The sequence below is a fragment of the Halichoeres trimaculatus genome, unplaced genomic scaffold (assembly GCF_033239565.1).
Source record: "Halichoeres trimaculatus isolate MK-OKI-2021-1 unplaced genomic scaffold, fHalTri1.1 fHalTri1_scaffold_62, whole genome shotgun sequence".
Classification (NCBI taxonomy): domain Eukaryota; kingdom Metazoa; phylum Chordata; class Actinopteri; order Labriformes; family Labridae; genus Halichoeres; species Halichoeres trimaculatus.
The window spans coordinates 58,185-75,174 of NW_027437241.1; the positions used below are offsets into that span (position 1 = coordinate 58,185).

Here is a 16,990-nt window from a genome sequence, read left to right on the forward strand (position 1 = left end):
ATGAGAGCAGGCACAGCGAACTACATATTTGAAACAGTTCATATAGACTTTTACATAAAATGTAGCTCTTAGCAAACTATGATTATAGTACATATTTCCTTTAAAAGTCGCCTGATCTAATGTAGGGTTTTCAGTTCCTGGGTTATGAAGCTGTATATACGATGGTTTCTCCTTTATCAGTAGGAAGCCATCACAAGCGGTGCTTACTCGTGGGTAGCAAATAAAGCAACATCAATCAACTGCTTTGAATAAATTACACACAATGTCTACAGATTTTGCAAACGTTTACCCCAGATGAATCTTTGAGAACGACATTTACGTAACTCAACTTCTCCTCCTCTTTTTTGAACAATGCACACATAGCCAATGCCCGTCATCGCCCCTGCGGTCACATTTTCCGATGGTCACAGGTTTCAGTGCAGCACCGTTCAGACATCTAGCGGCATGTAATTGTTTATTTCGTCCACTAGATGTCACAGTTGTGTCGTGTAGCACCGCTGAAGGAACAGAAGTACAAGGGAAATTTTAGAAGACAATTCATGTGTTTTACTGTCTTCTTACAGTGAATAAATGCTGGAGGAACTGTGAATATGTCAGCTCCCTCCATGTGCCAATCATCACACGTTTCCAGACCTTCAAAACATTTTATTGCTCCATTCATCCCTTGTGGCAAGTGTTTGCAAGTTTAAATGAAGGTAAACTACCGGGATAGATTACAGATAAACTGCAGTGCGCATGTTTCGTTTCAACATAAAGTTGTCCTCTTTTTGCTCCTTTTAAGTTCAAAAGTTAATTTGATGAAAGAAAAAGATGCATGGAGCTATTTTTTTTCTAGGAGGAACTAAAAACGGGAATTTCTTCAGAGGCTTCTAATCAAACTTTCTCAAGTCACACAAAAATTGCCCCTCGATGTCGACTGTTGTCAACCAGGGGATGCAACTTTTTAAAATATTTTCCAGCCAGGTTGAGATGCCGGAGATTATCAACCATGCTTTTACTGAGCTGTTCGTGCTGCACAAAGTGTGATCAGTGAGACCAAGGAGTTGAAAATGCTGACATAGCACGATGCATGTTCACTATCAGGGGGTGTGGCAGGGGCAGTTTCCTGTCAGGAAAGAGGGTGCACAATGAATGGTATTTATGCATTTATATATAATTTTCAGTAAAAAAAAAAAAAAAAATCATCTATGATAAAAAAAAAAGAACAAATGCACTTTGAGAATTCGAAGTTAATTGTACTTTTTCTCTAATAGAATAAAACGTCTATGGCGAGATGCAAGGATGGCTGTAACAAATGTGCACTATGAGACTCTTCACAGCCTTGAAGATGAAGGTCTTCTAGATCCCTCCAATAGCATCCACCTCTTCTGTGTCCAGCATGTTTCCTTTCCGCTTCTGCAAAGGGACCTTGATGTCTCCAGGGTGGATTGGGATAATCACTCCCTAAGAACAGAACAACAACTGTGGACAGTGGGACTCCTCCAGAATCCCACAGATACACTGAACTTGGCACTGGTACTAAGTAAGTACAATTTCCAGGAGCACCTTGTACTCTGTGTTGTAGTTCTGAGTAGCATTGCTCCAGGTATATCTCGAAAAAAGAGAATATCATGAAAAAGTTTGATTTTTTGGTCACTCATTTCTATATTGTAAATCTATCTACGGCACACAGAGTGAAATTCTTGAAGCATCTATTTTTTTTTTAAAGTTGATTATTATGGCTCACAGATAATGAAACCCCCAAATTCAGTGTCTCAAAGCACTGAAAAAAGTAAAACTTTGCTGTTGTTCATTTAATGTATAAATTCACATTATATGGACTCAAAAAATCGTTTTCAGATTTAAACTATATTTTCAGGTTTGTACTTCTGACTGAATCAATATTTTTTATTTCGTTTCAATATGAGTTTGCAATTTGACATCAAAATGAAATGACTCATTCAATCAACCTGAACGGATCAGGTGTTGATCGTTTCGCGCATGCGTGTTCCGGAAAACGAAACCTGAGGATCTGACGGGAACGGCCGAGTCCATCTTCAGCCTCTGCAACTCCTGGGTGGAGGGAAACTTTGTTTCAGGTTATAAAAGACAAAAATGCGTTTTTAGACTGTGACATCAACCATGGTTTTATCACCCCGTTCATCTATTAAACCGCCCTTTGGGTCGTCTGCCATGGTATCACCAGGCTGTCTTGTTGAACTCAGCTTGCTAGCTTATAGCCCACGACAAATAAGCTATAATTTTTCGACAGTGCACGTTCAATCCCTGTTTAAATTACTGGTTAACTTAGTATGCATTTTTGAGTCGTTTCAAATGTTTGACGGCGTAACGTAACTGATTAGCCCCTGCTCTCTGCTTGAAGGTGAGGTACTCAATGGAATCAGCTGGTGGAGTTCTTGGTTGGAAAGAAAACCTGCAGCCTCTTGGCCCTCCATGGCACAAGTTGGACATTCCTGCTCTACAGCGTGAGCTCGTCAACCGTGAAGTACAAGTTTGGACGAGTTGAACAACACGTGGAGTGCCAGTAGGTGCGTGCAAATAAAACTACAGAGACTAACCCGCTTCTGGGTTATGTGTGTGTATGTTTATGGAGAGAGATTATGTGCGCGCTTGTAAGTGTCAGGATGGAGGCATTGTCCCTTTTCGATGACAATGCCAAAACTATCAGAGCTTTCTATCTTTATTAACTTGCCCATATTTTCGGGGTACTAGCTGTCTTCTAAAAAAAAGAAAAGAAAAAAACAACAACTAAATAATCAATGATATTTTATGTAAGTGTGAAATAGCTCTTTTCCAAAGGTGTCTGTATGGCTTCAGCTAAAGTTAACTTACGTTTTTTTTTTTTTTTTTTTATTTATCTTGCAGTGCAACATCTGAAAAGCTTCCAGACTTGTCCATTGTGGTAAGTTAGTTGTTAATACCTTATAAAAATGTAATTTATCATTCACTGCCCAAATAATCGTTTGTCCAAAACTTACTATGGATAGTTTTACAGGGTCTTGCTAATTCTCACTAGGTTTGTATTTTACACAATGACTGCAGGATGTGCGCTTGAAATATACTATATTTTTGCATTTTATGTATTTACAATATATCCATTCTCAACATAAAGCCTAAACATATGTATAACCAGTTTACATTACATGTTAATGGTTCCCAATTTGTATCTAGCACCTACTAAGTGTGTTGGCTTATTAATAACAAGAGAATATTGTTTCCTTTTTCAAGGAAATTAGCTGCTCTGAGGCCTGTCCTCATAACTTGTGGTAAGTTCCTTCACAATATCATGAGAACATTTTTAATTAATTGGACACTTAATTTGACCCAATAATAGCACTGGCTCAAATGAAATCTGACAAATTGATTTGGCAGTTTCCAGGTCTATTCTATAAACTTAAGGTATTGAAGTCTTGTTTTATGTGTGATGACTGTGTGTTTGCTTAAAACTTTTGAATGTGCCGCTGTCTTTTCCAGGACCCTCTTGAAATAGAGATTTTTAATCTCAATTAGTTTTCGTGGTAGATAAAAAAATGTAAATATAAAACTTATGGCGTTGTTACCCCAACAAATTAAAAATATCTCTTGTTTTTTTCTCTTGTATTTCATGTTGCATCAGTTATCCATGCATGTGGAAATGTAAAGACTGTGACGACTCATTGTCAAGAAGATCTGAACTTCTGAAACACTATAAACTTTACCATCTGCATTATTGGCGGGGCCATCCTTACCCCTGTGTTTATTGGAAAGCTCTACTAACACATCTAAGTAAATATCATCCTTCTCAACAATCATCACAGAAAGAAAGCAAATGTCCAATATGGCTATTAAGGTAATTTTAAAACAAATTCAATTTCAGGATAGGGTCAATCTTATTCCCTTGAACATGGAAAGTTAATTAAAAACTGGTCAATGTCCACATTATTTTCACACAGACATTTGTGCCTGCACAGGGCCCTTCATCTCCCACTCCGCTGTGATATAGTGAGCAGCTGTGTTGGCAACTTGGGGACTTTTTTTTTTCTTTTCAAAAAAAGCAACTAGTGATTTTTATGTGAAATAATTCAACTTATTACTTTTTTCTTTTCAGGTTTGAATGTCACCCCATCTTAAAAATACAGCCAGGACCATAATATACATGCTGGTGTCTACTTTATGTACAAATTTGTTGCTTTGCATCAATTTCATTGGTGATGTCCTTATTTTCAGGTGGTCAGCTGTGATTGTAGCTGTGAAAAATATATGTTTTCAAGCTTCATCTTGGATGCACTTCTGTTTTTGTTTTATAGATCAATGCTGAGTTTATGAGAATAAAAACAGTTCCCTTGGGGACTAAGTTACTGGCACAGTTGGACCAGCACTCCAAACTATTGGAGGTTATCAGGCGGAAGGGGGGAGCTGTAAGACAGAAGATGTCTGGTGTCTTACAGCTTTTGGATGAGGTATCTATGAAGGGGTTTCTTGTCTGAGGAATGCTAAATATTTATTTTTTGTTTGTGATTGTACTGAATACCATTTTTTGAATCAGACTTTGGACATCAACACAAGAAGAGAGCCTATCTTCACATCTCTGATGATGTACCTGGGGGAACCTGTTGAGCATTTGATCAAAGAATATCAGGTAAGGGCATCTCACTCACATATAGGGAAGAGGTTTTAACCTTGAGTGCAAAAAGTTTTTTTATACAGTATGTTTAGGTTTCATTAAAAATGGCTCTTGTGCATATATACACATGAATATATACAAGGTCTTTGATCTCTCAAGCCTCAGTGTTACAGTCATACTCAGTTTATGAGACTTGCTCATTATGCAAAAATGAAAGATTTGGACCGTAGCATGAATGGGCTATGACTGTAGAGGTGATATTTGTGATTTGAATAAATCATATTTTATTGTCATGGCTTGAACTCTAAGAACAAAAAGAACTCATAAGCAGATGTATCAAAAAACACCAGGCATAAGGAAAGATCTCAACAAAACACATTGTTAGCAAACTATGTTTATAGAGGGAGCACTGCACAGTGAAACAAAGGAACAAAATCTAGGACAGGGTTTGTACAGGTCCTTGAAATCCTTGAAAATGCTTATTTTTTCATGTTGTGTTTTCAAGGTTTGAAAGTACTTGATTTTCTATTCAAGTGCTTGAGAATGCTTGAATTTATAATCGTATATAACTCACTACTCAGCTTCCTAACTCAACAGATCGATCAAATAGAGAGAAATAAAATAAATTGTGGGGGAAAAAAAATGTTCCATCTGATGGGCTTGCGGGTTTAACATAACTGGTCTGTTTATATGTGCGTTGTGACGTCTCCCCCATGAGGATTGTTCCTTAAACAGCAAGCCGGGAGGCATGACCGTTGGCTGGAGAAAGAAAAATACAAATTTTGGATTAAATGTAGCGCAAATCCCCGTGCAGCATACTGCAGTGTATGTAAAAAGGAGATTGCAGTGGAAGCTATGGGCAAGTCGGCACTCGCCAGCCACGAGAGGTACCCTGGAAGCCCTACATGTTAAATAGCCAATTAGCCTGCTACCTGTTGAAGCTAACCACCTTTTTATGCTTCATGCTAGGCATGAGTGATGAAGGCAGTGTCCCATTTAACATAAAGGTAGTGTTGCCCGGGGGTGTTTGTCGGGGCAGGTTATAAAATAACTGCGGTCAGGCGGTGACAGGTTTTGTCTACAAATACCGGGTCGTGCCTGGTCTGAGCATACGGCCGCGGCGGAGTGGGAGGCTCGCCCTGTACATACGAAGGAACGAAACGGCGTTTCTCATTGAGACCCGGCACAGATGAACAACGGTCATGTGATAACCTGCCGGTTAGATGGCTTGTTTGTGCTAAAGCCGCGCTACCGGCTTGGTTTATTATAAGCGTCTGAGATGTGGCTATCTTACTCATTGTTTGAGAATAAGAAAAACCATAGAACTGGATACAAAAAAAGTAGGGCTGGGTTAAAAAAAAATCGATTCTCAAAAATAAAAACGATCCTCATCTTCAAAATTTGACATCGATCGATCTTTTAATCAAAAGAAAATATTCCCTTTCTTGGCCGGATTTCAGTTTTGGACTGCAGGTGCTCCACACAGAATATTCCGTTCCTGCAAGTCAGTGTGGGATATATAGTCATACCCTATCTGTGTATAACTGACAGCGAGTTTTTGTAGGGTTATATGAAGTAGATATCTGCCCAAGATGCATCTGGATCAGCGCGTCTCCTCACGCTCTCCTTCATTAGGAGATCACAACTTTGGCATGCAGCAGTCTTAGCGTAACAGATTTTACTTAGCATTAGTTATGTTTGATCAGAACTGCAGAGAGACAGCGTCAAACCACCTGTTTCAGTGTTTTTGTCCTGCTGCAACATGACGTCTGTGTCAGATTATGAGAAAACGCTGTCAATCATCCTCCTCATCAGCTGACGCTTGCGCGAGCTACTGCTAATGTGCTCGCGCTAAATGATAAGCTCCATGTGTTGAACGCTGGTGTTTTTAACGGGTGGTTGTTTGTTACAAGGTGTTCAGATTAATTCTGAAGGTCTGGACAGGAGATATGACTTCACTGTTTGTCTTCAGACTGATCCACTGAGAGCTGTCAGCTGCTTCATTAACATACACGGTGTTGGGAAGGGTGCGTTTAATTTGTTCTCCCAGTCTGCCCTGTTTGTGGACCATCTACTGTGGAGGGATGTTGTTTTCACAAAGGAGGGAGCTGCATTAAAAAAATTGTTGTAATATAATAAATATAATATAAATCCTCATAATACTCCTAATACTCTTAGTTTAAAAGATAATGATACCAGTTTCGTCAGCAAGTGATGAGAATCAGTTCTTTGAGAAGTAGTAAAAAGACAAGAATCAGGAAAAAAATGTTTTTTTTTGTAAATACGAGTCTTCTCTGTGAAGTTGTGAACAAATGTGCTGTTCAACACAATGAAATTGCTGTTTTGTGTGCGCATCAATTTCTTAACATTATGAAATTAACAACCGCTCACAGTACTTGAAAAGTTTGAAAATTGACCTTGAAGCTCCTTGAAAAGTACTTGAATTTGACCATGAAAAATCTGTATGAACCCTGCTAGGAACAAAATCTGGCAACAAGACAAGGGAAGACATAAGGGTTAAGGCAATGAGGTGATTGGGAGTGAGGAGACGGCTGGGGAAGCACAATCAGGGATCAGGTGTGGCAGTGCCAGGCAGGAAACAAAATCTACAGAAATAAGAAAAGACTTGTGAACTTTCAAAATAAAACTTAACACTTTAACAAGACATGAAACAAGAACAAAAGGGGGAACTTGACTGAAGAAAAAGCAGGATGATGACTGATGAATTAAAATACCTGGAGATGAAAGGCAAAAAGTTGCACACATTTTTACCTCCGCCAAGGAGGTTATGTTTTTGGGAGAGTCTGTCCGTCTGTCTGTGAGTCTGTGAACAAAATAACTCAAGAAGTTATGGATGGATCTTGATGAAGTTTTCAGGAAATGTTCAGCATGGAAAAAAGGAAGAACTGATTCGATTTTGGTGTTGATCCGGATCAGCGTCTGGCCACTATGACGAAAATGTGATTTTTGTGAATAACTACTGATATAAAATAGATATCATTATGAATCCGTTTGCTAATGGAGTGTTTTTATGGTAAAGGAATCTAAATATGTACATCAAATAAAGGTAGGAGTAATATTTATAGTAAAAATCATAATATGGTCGAGGACTGTGGTGCTGGCAGAGGTATGTGCTCTCTGAGTGCTTTTCTAGTTAGTGCTGCAACTTTTCTGAAGGTGAATCTTGCATCTCGTACCACAATGTGCTCTATGGTGCACAAGAGAAAATTGTGCTTGGGTCATTTGACTGATCACTGTAAATACAGTGCATACCACTACAGTGGATACCACATTCATTTTAAGTTAAATCTTGGTATAAAAGTGACCACTGTAGCCATATATAAAATGGGAACACATTAGAATCTTTGAATGTTTTTTTTTTTTTTTTTGGCAGGATATTCCAGAAAATTAGGCTGAAAAGCTGAAGCAGACTACCATGGCCATCTTGATCACAGGATGGGAGAGTCCACTCCACCCAGCCAAAGACATCAAGATAATCATTGAAGGAACAGAGGTTGTCAATAATTTGCCCTCAGTTGCAGCAGCTTTTACCATGATCTTCAGGCTCATGTACACACTTAATCTGAAGTATCCAAAGAAATTGGAATCCACCTTTGAGTTTTTGCAAAAAGTCTTGATGGATCTTGATTGCAAAAAGATGAGCCCGAGAGTTGACAAAAACTGTGCAGCCAGCTGTACAGCTCAGACTAGGCTAAGTTTAGTTGCACTGACTCACTACATTGTTTTGTTTCTACTGGTGGTTTAATTTTGTGTAGATCTATTTCCAGTTGAAAATTCAAGCAGTTCAAAGTACGAGGGGTTGATGCTGGAGGTTCCAGTCACATTACAAGACAAGACAAGACAAGACAAGACATACTTTATTAATCCCCGGAGGGAAATTCAAGTTGTTTTGGCACTCTTCCAAGCAAAGAATTGTACACTCTGATGGCTGCAGGGAGGAATGATCTTCGGTACCTCTCGGTCCTGCAGCGCACAGAGGTAAGACGTCCAGAACTGCTGCTGATCCTCTGGACTATGATGTTGTGAAGTGGGTGATCAGAGTGACGGATGATGGCCTCCACTTTCTTCTGTGTATACCTTTCCACCACAGCCTCCAGTGAGTCCAAACTGGATCCAACCACGGAGCTAGCTCTCTTCACCAGTTTTTCCAGTCGCCTCTTGTCCTTCTGCTTTAAACTATTTCCCCAGCATACTGCACCATAAAACAAAGCACTGGCTACCACGGACTGATAAAACATCTGCAGCAGCTTTCCACAGACATCAATTGATCTGAGCTTCCTTAAGAAAAAGAGACGGCTCTGCCCCTTCTTAAAGAGTGCATCTGTATTAAGGGACCAGTCCAACTTGTTGTCCAGATGTACACCAAGATATTTGTAGGTTGACACCACCTCCACGTCCACCCCATGGATGTTAACTGGCTGATGGCAGAGCCCAGACTTTCGGAAATCCACAATCATTTCCTTTGTTTTTGAGGTGTTCAGTAGGAGACAATTTCTATGACTCCAGTCACAGAAAGCTTTTATCAGATCCCTGTATTCAGATTCCTGTCCATTTTGGATACACGCCACAATAGCAGTGTCATCTGAGTATTTTTGGATGTGGCAGGACTCAGAGTTGTATTTGAAGTCTGCAGTATAAAGTGTGAATAGGAATGGAGCCAGAACAGTTCCTTGTGGAGCCCCCGTGCTGCTCATGACCGTCCCAGAGACGCAGTTTCCCAACCTGACAAACTGTGGCCTCTCTGTGAGATAGTCTGTGATCCAGGAGACAAAGGATGGGTTCACTCCTATGTCTTTGAGCTTATCTCTCAATAACATGGGCTTGATGGTGTTAAATGCACTTGAAAAATCAAAGAACATAATTCTTACATAGGTGCCAGGTTCTTCTAGATAGCACAGGGCACGGTGGAGCATGTATGTAACTGCATCATCCACTCCAATATGATTTCTATATGCAAACTGCAGAGGTTCTAGTGTGTCTTTGACCTCAAGTCTCAACAGACGTAAAAGCAGCCTCTCAAAGGTTTTCATAACATGTGAGGTGAGGGCAACTGGTCTGTAGTCGTTAAGTTCAGCTGGGCATTTGAGTTTTGGTACCGGCACAATACAAGATGTTTTCCACAGAGCCGGGACCTGACCCAACTGTAGACTCAGGTTGAAGTTCCTCTGAAGGGGTTCACACAATTGGGCAGCACAGTCCTTAAGCAGTCTTGGACACACACCATCTGGACCAGCAGCCTTCCCTGAGCACAGTCTTCCTAACTCTAACCTCACTCCTAAAGCTGTGACAGACGGTGACGGTGGAAGAGGCACAGGTGTAAGAGGGGATGTAGCAGGAGTGGTGGAGAGACACAGATGTGTAGAAGGAGCAGCAGTAGAAGAGGAAGTGGTCGCTGTGTCAAACTTGTTGAAGAACTGGTTGAATTCATTAGCACGTTCAACATCACCCACAATTGGCTGCCTTGTCTTTGTGTTATAGCCAGAGATGTTGTTGATTCCTCTCCACACCTCCCGCATGTTATTATTTTGTAGTTTTCTCTCAATGTTCTTTTTATATTTCACCTTAGCCTCCCTTAATCTCCTCTTCAGCACTTTTTGCACCAGTTTGAGCCGTTCTTTGTCGCCATCTCTAAAGGCTTCCTTTTTCTGATTGAGGATATCCTTGATGTCACTTGTGATCCAGGGTTTGTTATTGGGGAAACGGAGTACAGTCTTTGATGGTATGATATTGTCTTTACAGAAGTTGATGTATTCAGTAAAACAGTCAACCTGTTTATCAATATCTATACTATTTTCATCTGTTTCTAACAATACATTCCAGTCTGTGCACTCAAAGCAGTCTCTCAGAGCCTCACTGGCCTCAGGTGTCCATTTTCTAACTGTTACAGTAGTTGCATGCTGCCTCAATAAGCAGGATCTGTAACAAGACTGAAGTAAAACCAGATTGTGATCCGACCTGCCCAGTGGTGGTAATGCAGTGGCACTGTATGCATCTTTGACGTTGGCATATAGAAGATCAAGTGTTCTGTTCACTCTGGTTGGGCAATTAACAAACTGTTTAAATCCAGTGAGATAAGAGGAGAGGCTAACATGGTTAAAGTCTCCAGATATTATTATGAGAGCCTCAGGATGTTGAGTCTGTAGCCTGGCAACAGTTTCTTGGATAACATCACATGGAACTTCAGCAGTTGCTTTGGGTGGAATGTACACGAGGATTGTTATTATATGACTGAATTCTCTGGGAAGGTAATATGGCCTCATCCCAACTGCCAACAGTTCAATGTCCGGACAACACATCTTCACCTTGACTGTAGTATGATCAGGATTACACCATCTCTGATTGATGTATAAAACCAGTCCTCCACCTTTTGACTTGCCACTAGCTTTGGTGTCTCTGTCCAGACGTATCAGCGTGAAGCCAGGGATATCCACACAAGAATCAGAGATGTTTTGACTCAACCTCAGTAAAGCACATGAGGCTGCACTCACGGTATACATTTTGTGTCTTCACCAGTATCTCTAGTTCATCCTTTTTGTTGGGCAGAGAGTTGACATTCCCAATGATGACTGAAGGAAGAAAGGGCTTGTATCTCCATCTCCTGGCCTTTAACTTTGCACCAGCACGACATCCTCGGAAAGGCTTCTTTATCTCTGCATGCATCTCTTCTTTACTGCATGTTCGTTGCAATTGTAAGTGTTTGAGGTTTGTTTTAGTGTCTGAGGAAAAGAAAAAGCATTAAAACCAATGCCTGTTCACTATAGTATTCAGTATTTGTTGAAGATTTTGTCATAGTTGTTTACCAACCATCCCAGGGCAGAGTTGGCTACTTGTTTTAAAATACTCTTGAGTCCACAAATCCTTTAGAAAAGTGATGGAATTTGTATTGCAGTAGTAACATTTGTACTGTAATTGCTCAGTTCACCAGAGTGAACATGTTTTCATGTTTGCATGTTTCACCGCTCCAAAATGTTTCAAAACAATGGAACAATAATTACATTTGTTGTAAAATAATTTTGACAGTATTCTTTATTTTTTCAAAATATGTTTTAAGCATTTTTAAAATTTCATTTCTGCATATGCTATACTGTAAAAAAGTTTATATTTATTAATTTAGGGCAATTTAATATAATTGATTTGCTTTAATGTTTATTTACATTCAAATGTAACCATTTTAGGTTACCCTGAACAGAATATTTACATTGAATCAATGAAGACATTCGTTTTTAATTTAGGTCAACTCAACATAATTAGTTTGCCTCACTGTCAGAAAACAGTTTGCTTGGATTAAAAGAAATTGGATTAAACTGAACACGTTATTTTACATTGAGTCAACCAAAGAATATTGGATGTGAATGATTACCTCAATTTTTTTTACGTTCAACCAATGGTTTTTTTTCAGTGAGGTTAGAATATTCTGGGAAAAGTTAATTATTGTAAAGTTATGATGTCACACCAGAATCAGCTTGAGGTAGGATTTCAAGATGGCGGCAGGCAGGACAGGTGTACTTGCACCTCTTCTTTTATACGTATTTTTAACAGGTATGCTAAAGCATCATGACACCAGACAGGTTTTTAAGAGATCAATTTTGTTTGGAGATGCTCTGAACCCAAACTGTGCAGCTGAGGAGCAAACCCTCCTCACAAACCAAATAAACATTTCGGCTTCGGGAGACACGTCTTTGTTGTCTCATTCATCTATCCGTCTCTCTACAACCGGGCGTCAAAACGCACCAAAGCCATGTACAAACTGCAACGAAGCCACACTTTGATTATCATCATCTGCCTCTTGCTATCCGGAGATATTCATCAGTGTCCTGGCCCGGAAAACAACCCAGCACAGGATGAATCCCGCACTGTGTACACAGCCCGGTGGAGCAATACTACCTTCTCTCAGGTACACACGATGTATGCCAACATGCCAAATTACACCGAGGAACCGCACTCTGACCTGGCTGATCGTGTCGCCTCTCCGAGCGGCACCATAGACACGGGGTTCGTGGGAGATGTGCCGGTCAGCACGTTGGGTGGGATTGGCATGCTTCCATGGCCTGGACCGGGTGTGCTTCCCTCGGTGCGGGAGGACGGGTCACCATCGCGGGGATGTCCGGATTGTCTGGATGGCGGTCCCCTGCCAAGGAGCGCCGCGAGGACACCACACCAACAGAGACACACGGCCGCAGCAAACATCAAAGGTGACATTCCACACGCACGATCATCATTAAAAACTGTTATCCGGAATGAAGGTCACGTTAATCTACACGCGGGTGTAACTAATCCAACCCGTGAAAAAATAATCAATAAAGCGATCGCAAAAAACAGGAAGTGGAGAGTTTTTCAAACTGTCAATCACTCCAGAATGATATGGAACTCAAGAGTAAAACCTAAGGGACTATTCGGTGGACATTTAAACATAAGAAGTCTGGTATCTAAAAGTGAGGAAATTCATCATCTACTTCTTGATTCAAATTTAGATTTCCTCTGTTTGTCAGAGACTTGGCTGCAAAAATATTCACCATCTTCATCAATCGAAGTGCCAGGCTATCAAATCTTCAGAAGAGACAGAGTGACATCAAAGGGGGGCGGAGTTATGGTTTACGTAAAAGACTGTATACAATGTCACGAATTGACTTGGGTAAACCGTGAACTTGAATGTATTGGTTTGAATATCACTCTATCACCACAAATGTCTTTTATTCTCATTGTTATTTATCGTCCACCCTCCGCTAACAATGATTTTTATGAAAAACTCCAAAACATGCTTAAAGAATGCAATTTAAAAAAAGAGGTGATAGTAATGGGAGATCTAAATGTTAACTGGGAAGACAAGTTAAAAAGAAAAAACCTCAAAAAAATAACTGATGGTTATGACCTCTCACAGCTGATTATGGGTCCAACAAGAATAACTCAATCGACCAGAACTCAGATTGACCTGGTATTCAGTAACAGGCCTGAGAGAATCACAAAATCTCTCAATATGATTACTGGACTCTCTGATCATAATCTTGTACTGGTGGCCAGAAAATTAACAAATAGGAGATTCAGCCCCTCTCATGTCCCAGAACATGAATCTGTCAGGATCCCCAGGTGCAAAGAGGACCATTTTAAAAGAGCAGTTCAGGATTTTAACTGGACTGAGCTACTTTCTGAAAAGGACTTAAAAGAGGGCAGTTTTGTATTTATGAACAAAATGCAGCTGATCATCAAAGAATTTTCCCGAAAGATTAAGTGTAGAGGTAAAAAAAACAGCCTTCCTTGGATAAACTCTGACATTTTGAAATTAATGAAAGAACGGGATCTTGCTTTGAAAAAAGCTATCAGAACCAAACTGTTTCATGATAAATACCAATTTTCCAAGTTAAGAAATAAAGTAACTAGGGGAATGAGGAAAGCCAGGGCGGATTTTTTCATTTCTGTTATTAGTGAGGCAAAGGGTAATCCTAAGATAATATGGAACCAGCTAAAAAAGCTCCTCGGACAACATCACAATACAGGCAAATCAATCGAACTTAATCTTAATGGAAACTTGGTAAAGGACCCAGCCCAGGTAGCTGGAGCTCTTAATCAGTACTTGATTCAGTGACATCTATTGCAGATGGATTCTCTACAAACCCTGAAGGTGGGCATACAGTAAACACAATGGAGCCACCTTTCAGTTTTAAAAATGCTGATAATTTAAAAATCTCAGAAATCATTACATCTCTAAAACCATCAAGAGCAAAAGATGTTTTTGGAATGGACACCACCATGTTAAAAAATCTTTGTCCAACACTTGTCAAACATGTCACAAGTATTGTTAACCTCTCAATATCTGAAAGAGAATTTCCAACAGTATGGAAATCAGCAGTTGTCACACCAATTTACAAATCCGGTGATCCCCATTCCCCCTGTAATTATAGACCTATCAGTATTTTACCAGTAATTTCCAAAGTTGCAGAGAAATGGGCAGCTGAGCAAATTATACACTACTTGAACAACAGTTCTTTTCATCTGCATCCAATGCAGTTTGGCTTCAGATCTAACCACTCAACCGAGACTGCAAATTGCTTCCTTATCGAAAAAATCAAGTCACTACTAGATGGTCGGGGCTTTGTAGGTGCTGTTTTTCTGGACCTCAGGAAAGCCTTTGACACTGTCAATCATGGGGTTCTTTTATCTAAGTTATCCACATTTAATTTTTCTTCTGATGCCCTTAAATGGGTAGAGTCATATCTTCATAATCGATATCAAACTGTGCGAATATATAACCATCAATCTGAAGCCCTTTACTTGTCAACTGGTGTTCCGCAGGGATCCATATTGGGCCCACTCCTATTCTGTTTGTATGTCAATGACTTGCCATCTGTGTGTCCTGAGGTTTATATCCAAATGTATGCTGATGACACTGTTTTGTATGTACATGGCTTGACCAAAGCAGAAGTAGCTCTAAAACTGACCAATGCAATGGCTAAAATCACAGCATGGCTCAATCAGTGCTGTCTCCAACTAAATTTATCTAAAACAGTTGGAATGTTCTTCTCTAAAACAGGTGACTCTGAAGACCCTGATACTATTGTATCAGGTGAAAAGCTACAGATTGTAAAAGAATTTAAATACCTGGGTGTTATTCTTGATTCTAATCTAAAATTCAGGGAACATGTAAAAAAAGTCTGTAAACAGGTGAAGTTTAACCTTGCAAATTTCAGAGTTATCAGGAACTCCATGTCCACCGAAGCAGCCAAGATGTACATGCATTCAATGATATTTTGTCACATGACCTACTGTCTAACTAGCTGGTCCCAGGCTGGTCAAACAACCTTGAAACCACTTCAGTCTTTGTATAAGCAAACACTTAAAGTCTTTGACAAACAACAAAAACAATTTCATCATTGTGAGATTCTGAAAAAGCATAAGCTTCTAAGCTGGGAAAACTTGGTAAAACACATAAATGCATGTCTCGTCTATAAAATCACACGCGATATGGCTCCCCCACCGCTTTCTGATTTTGTCAGTCTTAGAACAAATTCCCATCACACAAGAGGAGTCACAAGAGGAGACTGCATTATCCCTCTTCGAAAAAGCACTTTTAGTCAGTCAGTTTTCTCTGTCCAAGCCTCTCGAGAATGGAATAACATACCATCTACTGTCAGAGAGCTCAACACATATCAGTCATTCAGGTCTTACTTAAAACAGTGGCTTATAAAAAGTCAAAACTGCCAGCACTAAAACCATTACCCCTGTCCCTGCTACCTCATGTCTGCCTTCTGCAAAATTGTCTTGTGCATGCAAGAGCCAACTGTATATGTTTTTTTCTGTGCTATGTTGCATTTTTGGTTTTGTTTCTCTTTCCTCTGCTGCTCAACCCAGTCATGCATGCTTTATTTTAATAATCATATGCTTTTATATAGATCTGTCCTGTGTTAACAGTACCTTGGTATACCTTATGTCTTACTTGCATGGCCTTGTATTTTGTGTTCTCTGTTGATTCTTTATATGCTTTGCATGATTTGGAAACCTACCTTATGCAGCTGCCTCTCTTTTTCATATATGTGGTTATTTACCCTTATGTATTATAATTATTATTTTATTTCTCTTTCTCTCTTTCTGTCTCTCTCTTCTTCTCTCTCAGATCCTAGTACTGTTTAACTTTAGGGTGTGATTTTATTGATTTATTTTCTTTTCTTTTCTTTTTTTTTTTTTTTTTTAATAACGAACTCTGCATTCTCTCATTCTGCTCTGTTTTATTTCATCTTGTGCTTTTTAGGTTGACCATTTTAACATCTGGCCAGGGACTACAGATGAAAATTAGCCTTTTGGCTAACTCTGGCATATTTACTGTAAATGTCTATTAATATGCATTGTCCCTGTAAATCAAATAAATTAAAAAAAAAAATTAAAAAATTAATAAACTCCAAACTCCTGCAAAAGTTTGCTGAGCCTGTAAATGGTCTTTCAGTTGGGCCACTGTGGTACACCTAAATATGTGTAACCACATTTAGTATGGTTATTGTTTTTGTTGATGCATGGATCAACCTTTGTTTGTTGCCTCACTCTTTATAAATATGCTTCGTCAATAAGAAGAGTTTTACTTAGAATTTTGAGATGCATCACTGTGAACATATGTATCAATAAGGGATAGAAACAGAAAGCGGAACCTTGTCACTGTAGTCGCGCACCCCGGTTGCCTACTGTGGACGAACACCCCGCCTTCCCCTCAGGGGGTGGATCCGAATAGTCCTTCCTAAGGCCTTTCCTATCCACTTTACCTTAACCCCGATAAAAAACGTCACAGGGTCAAGGGAAGGAGGGGAAAAGATGAGAGGAAAGGAGAACTGCGGCCAAAGAGGAATTCGACTACACTTTCACTTTGATGTCATATTTATGTGACGA

At 39.7% G+C, this 16,990-nt stretch overlaps 1 long non-coding RNA gene across 1 annotated transcript; it reads left to right on the plus strand.

Annotated features, from left to right (window-relative positions):
* Positions 1-1,992: 1,992 nt before the first annotated feature.
* LOC141786691 (uncharacterized) lies at positions 1,993-11,578 on the plus strand. The gene is made up of 6 exons (XR_012597923.1): positions 1,993-2,078; positions 2,866-2,902; positions 3,229-3,266; positions 4,287-4,439; positions 4,526-4,618; positions 7,998-11,578. It is a non-coding gene; the product is annotated as an uncharacterized LOC141786691 (long non-coding RNA).
* The last annotated feature ends 5,412 nt before the right edge of the window (positions 11,579-16,990 follow it).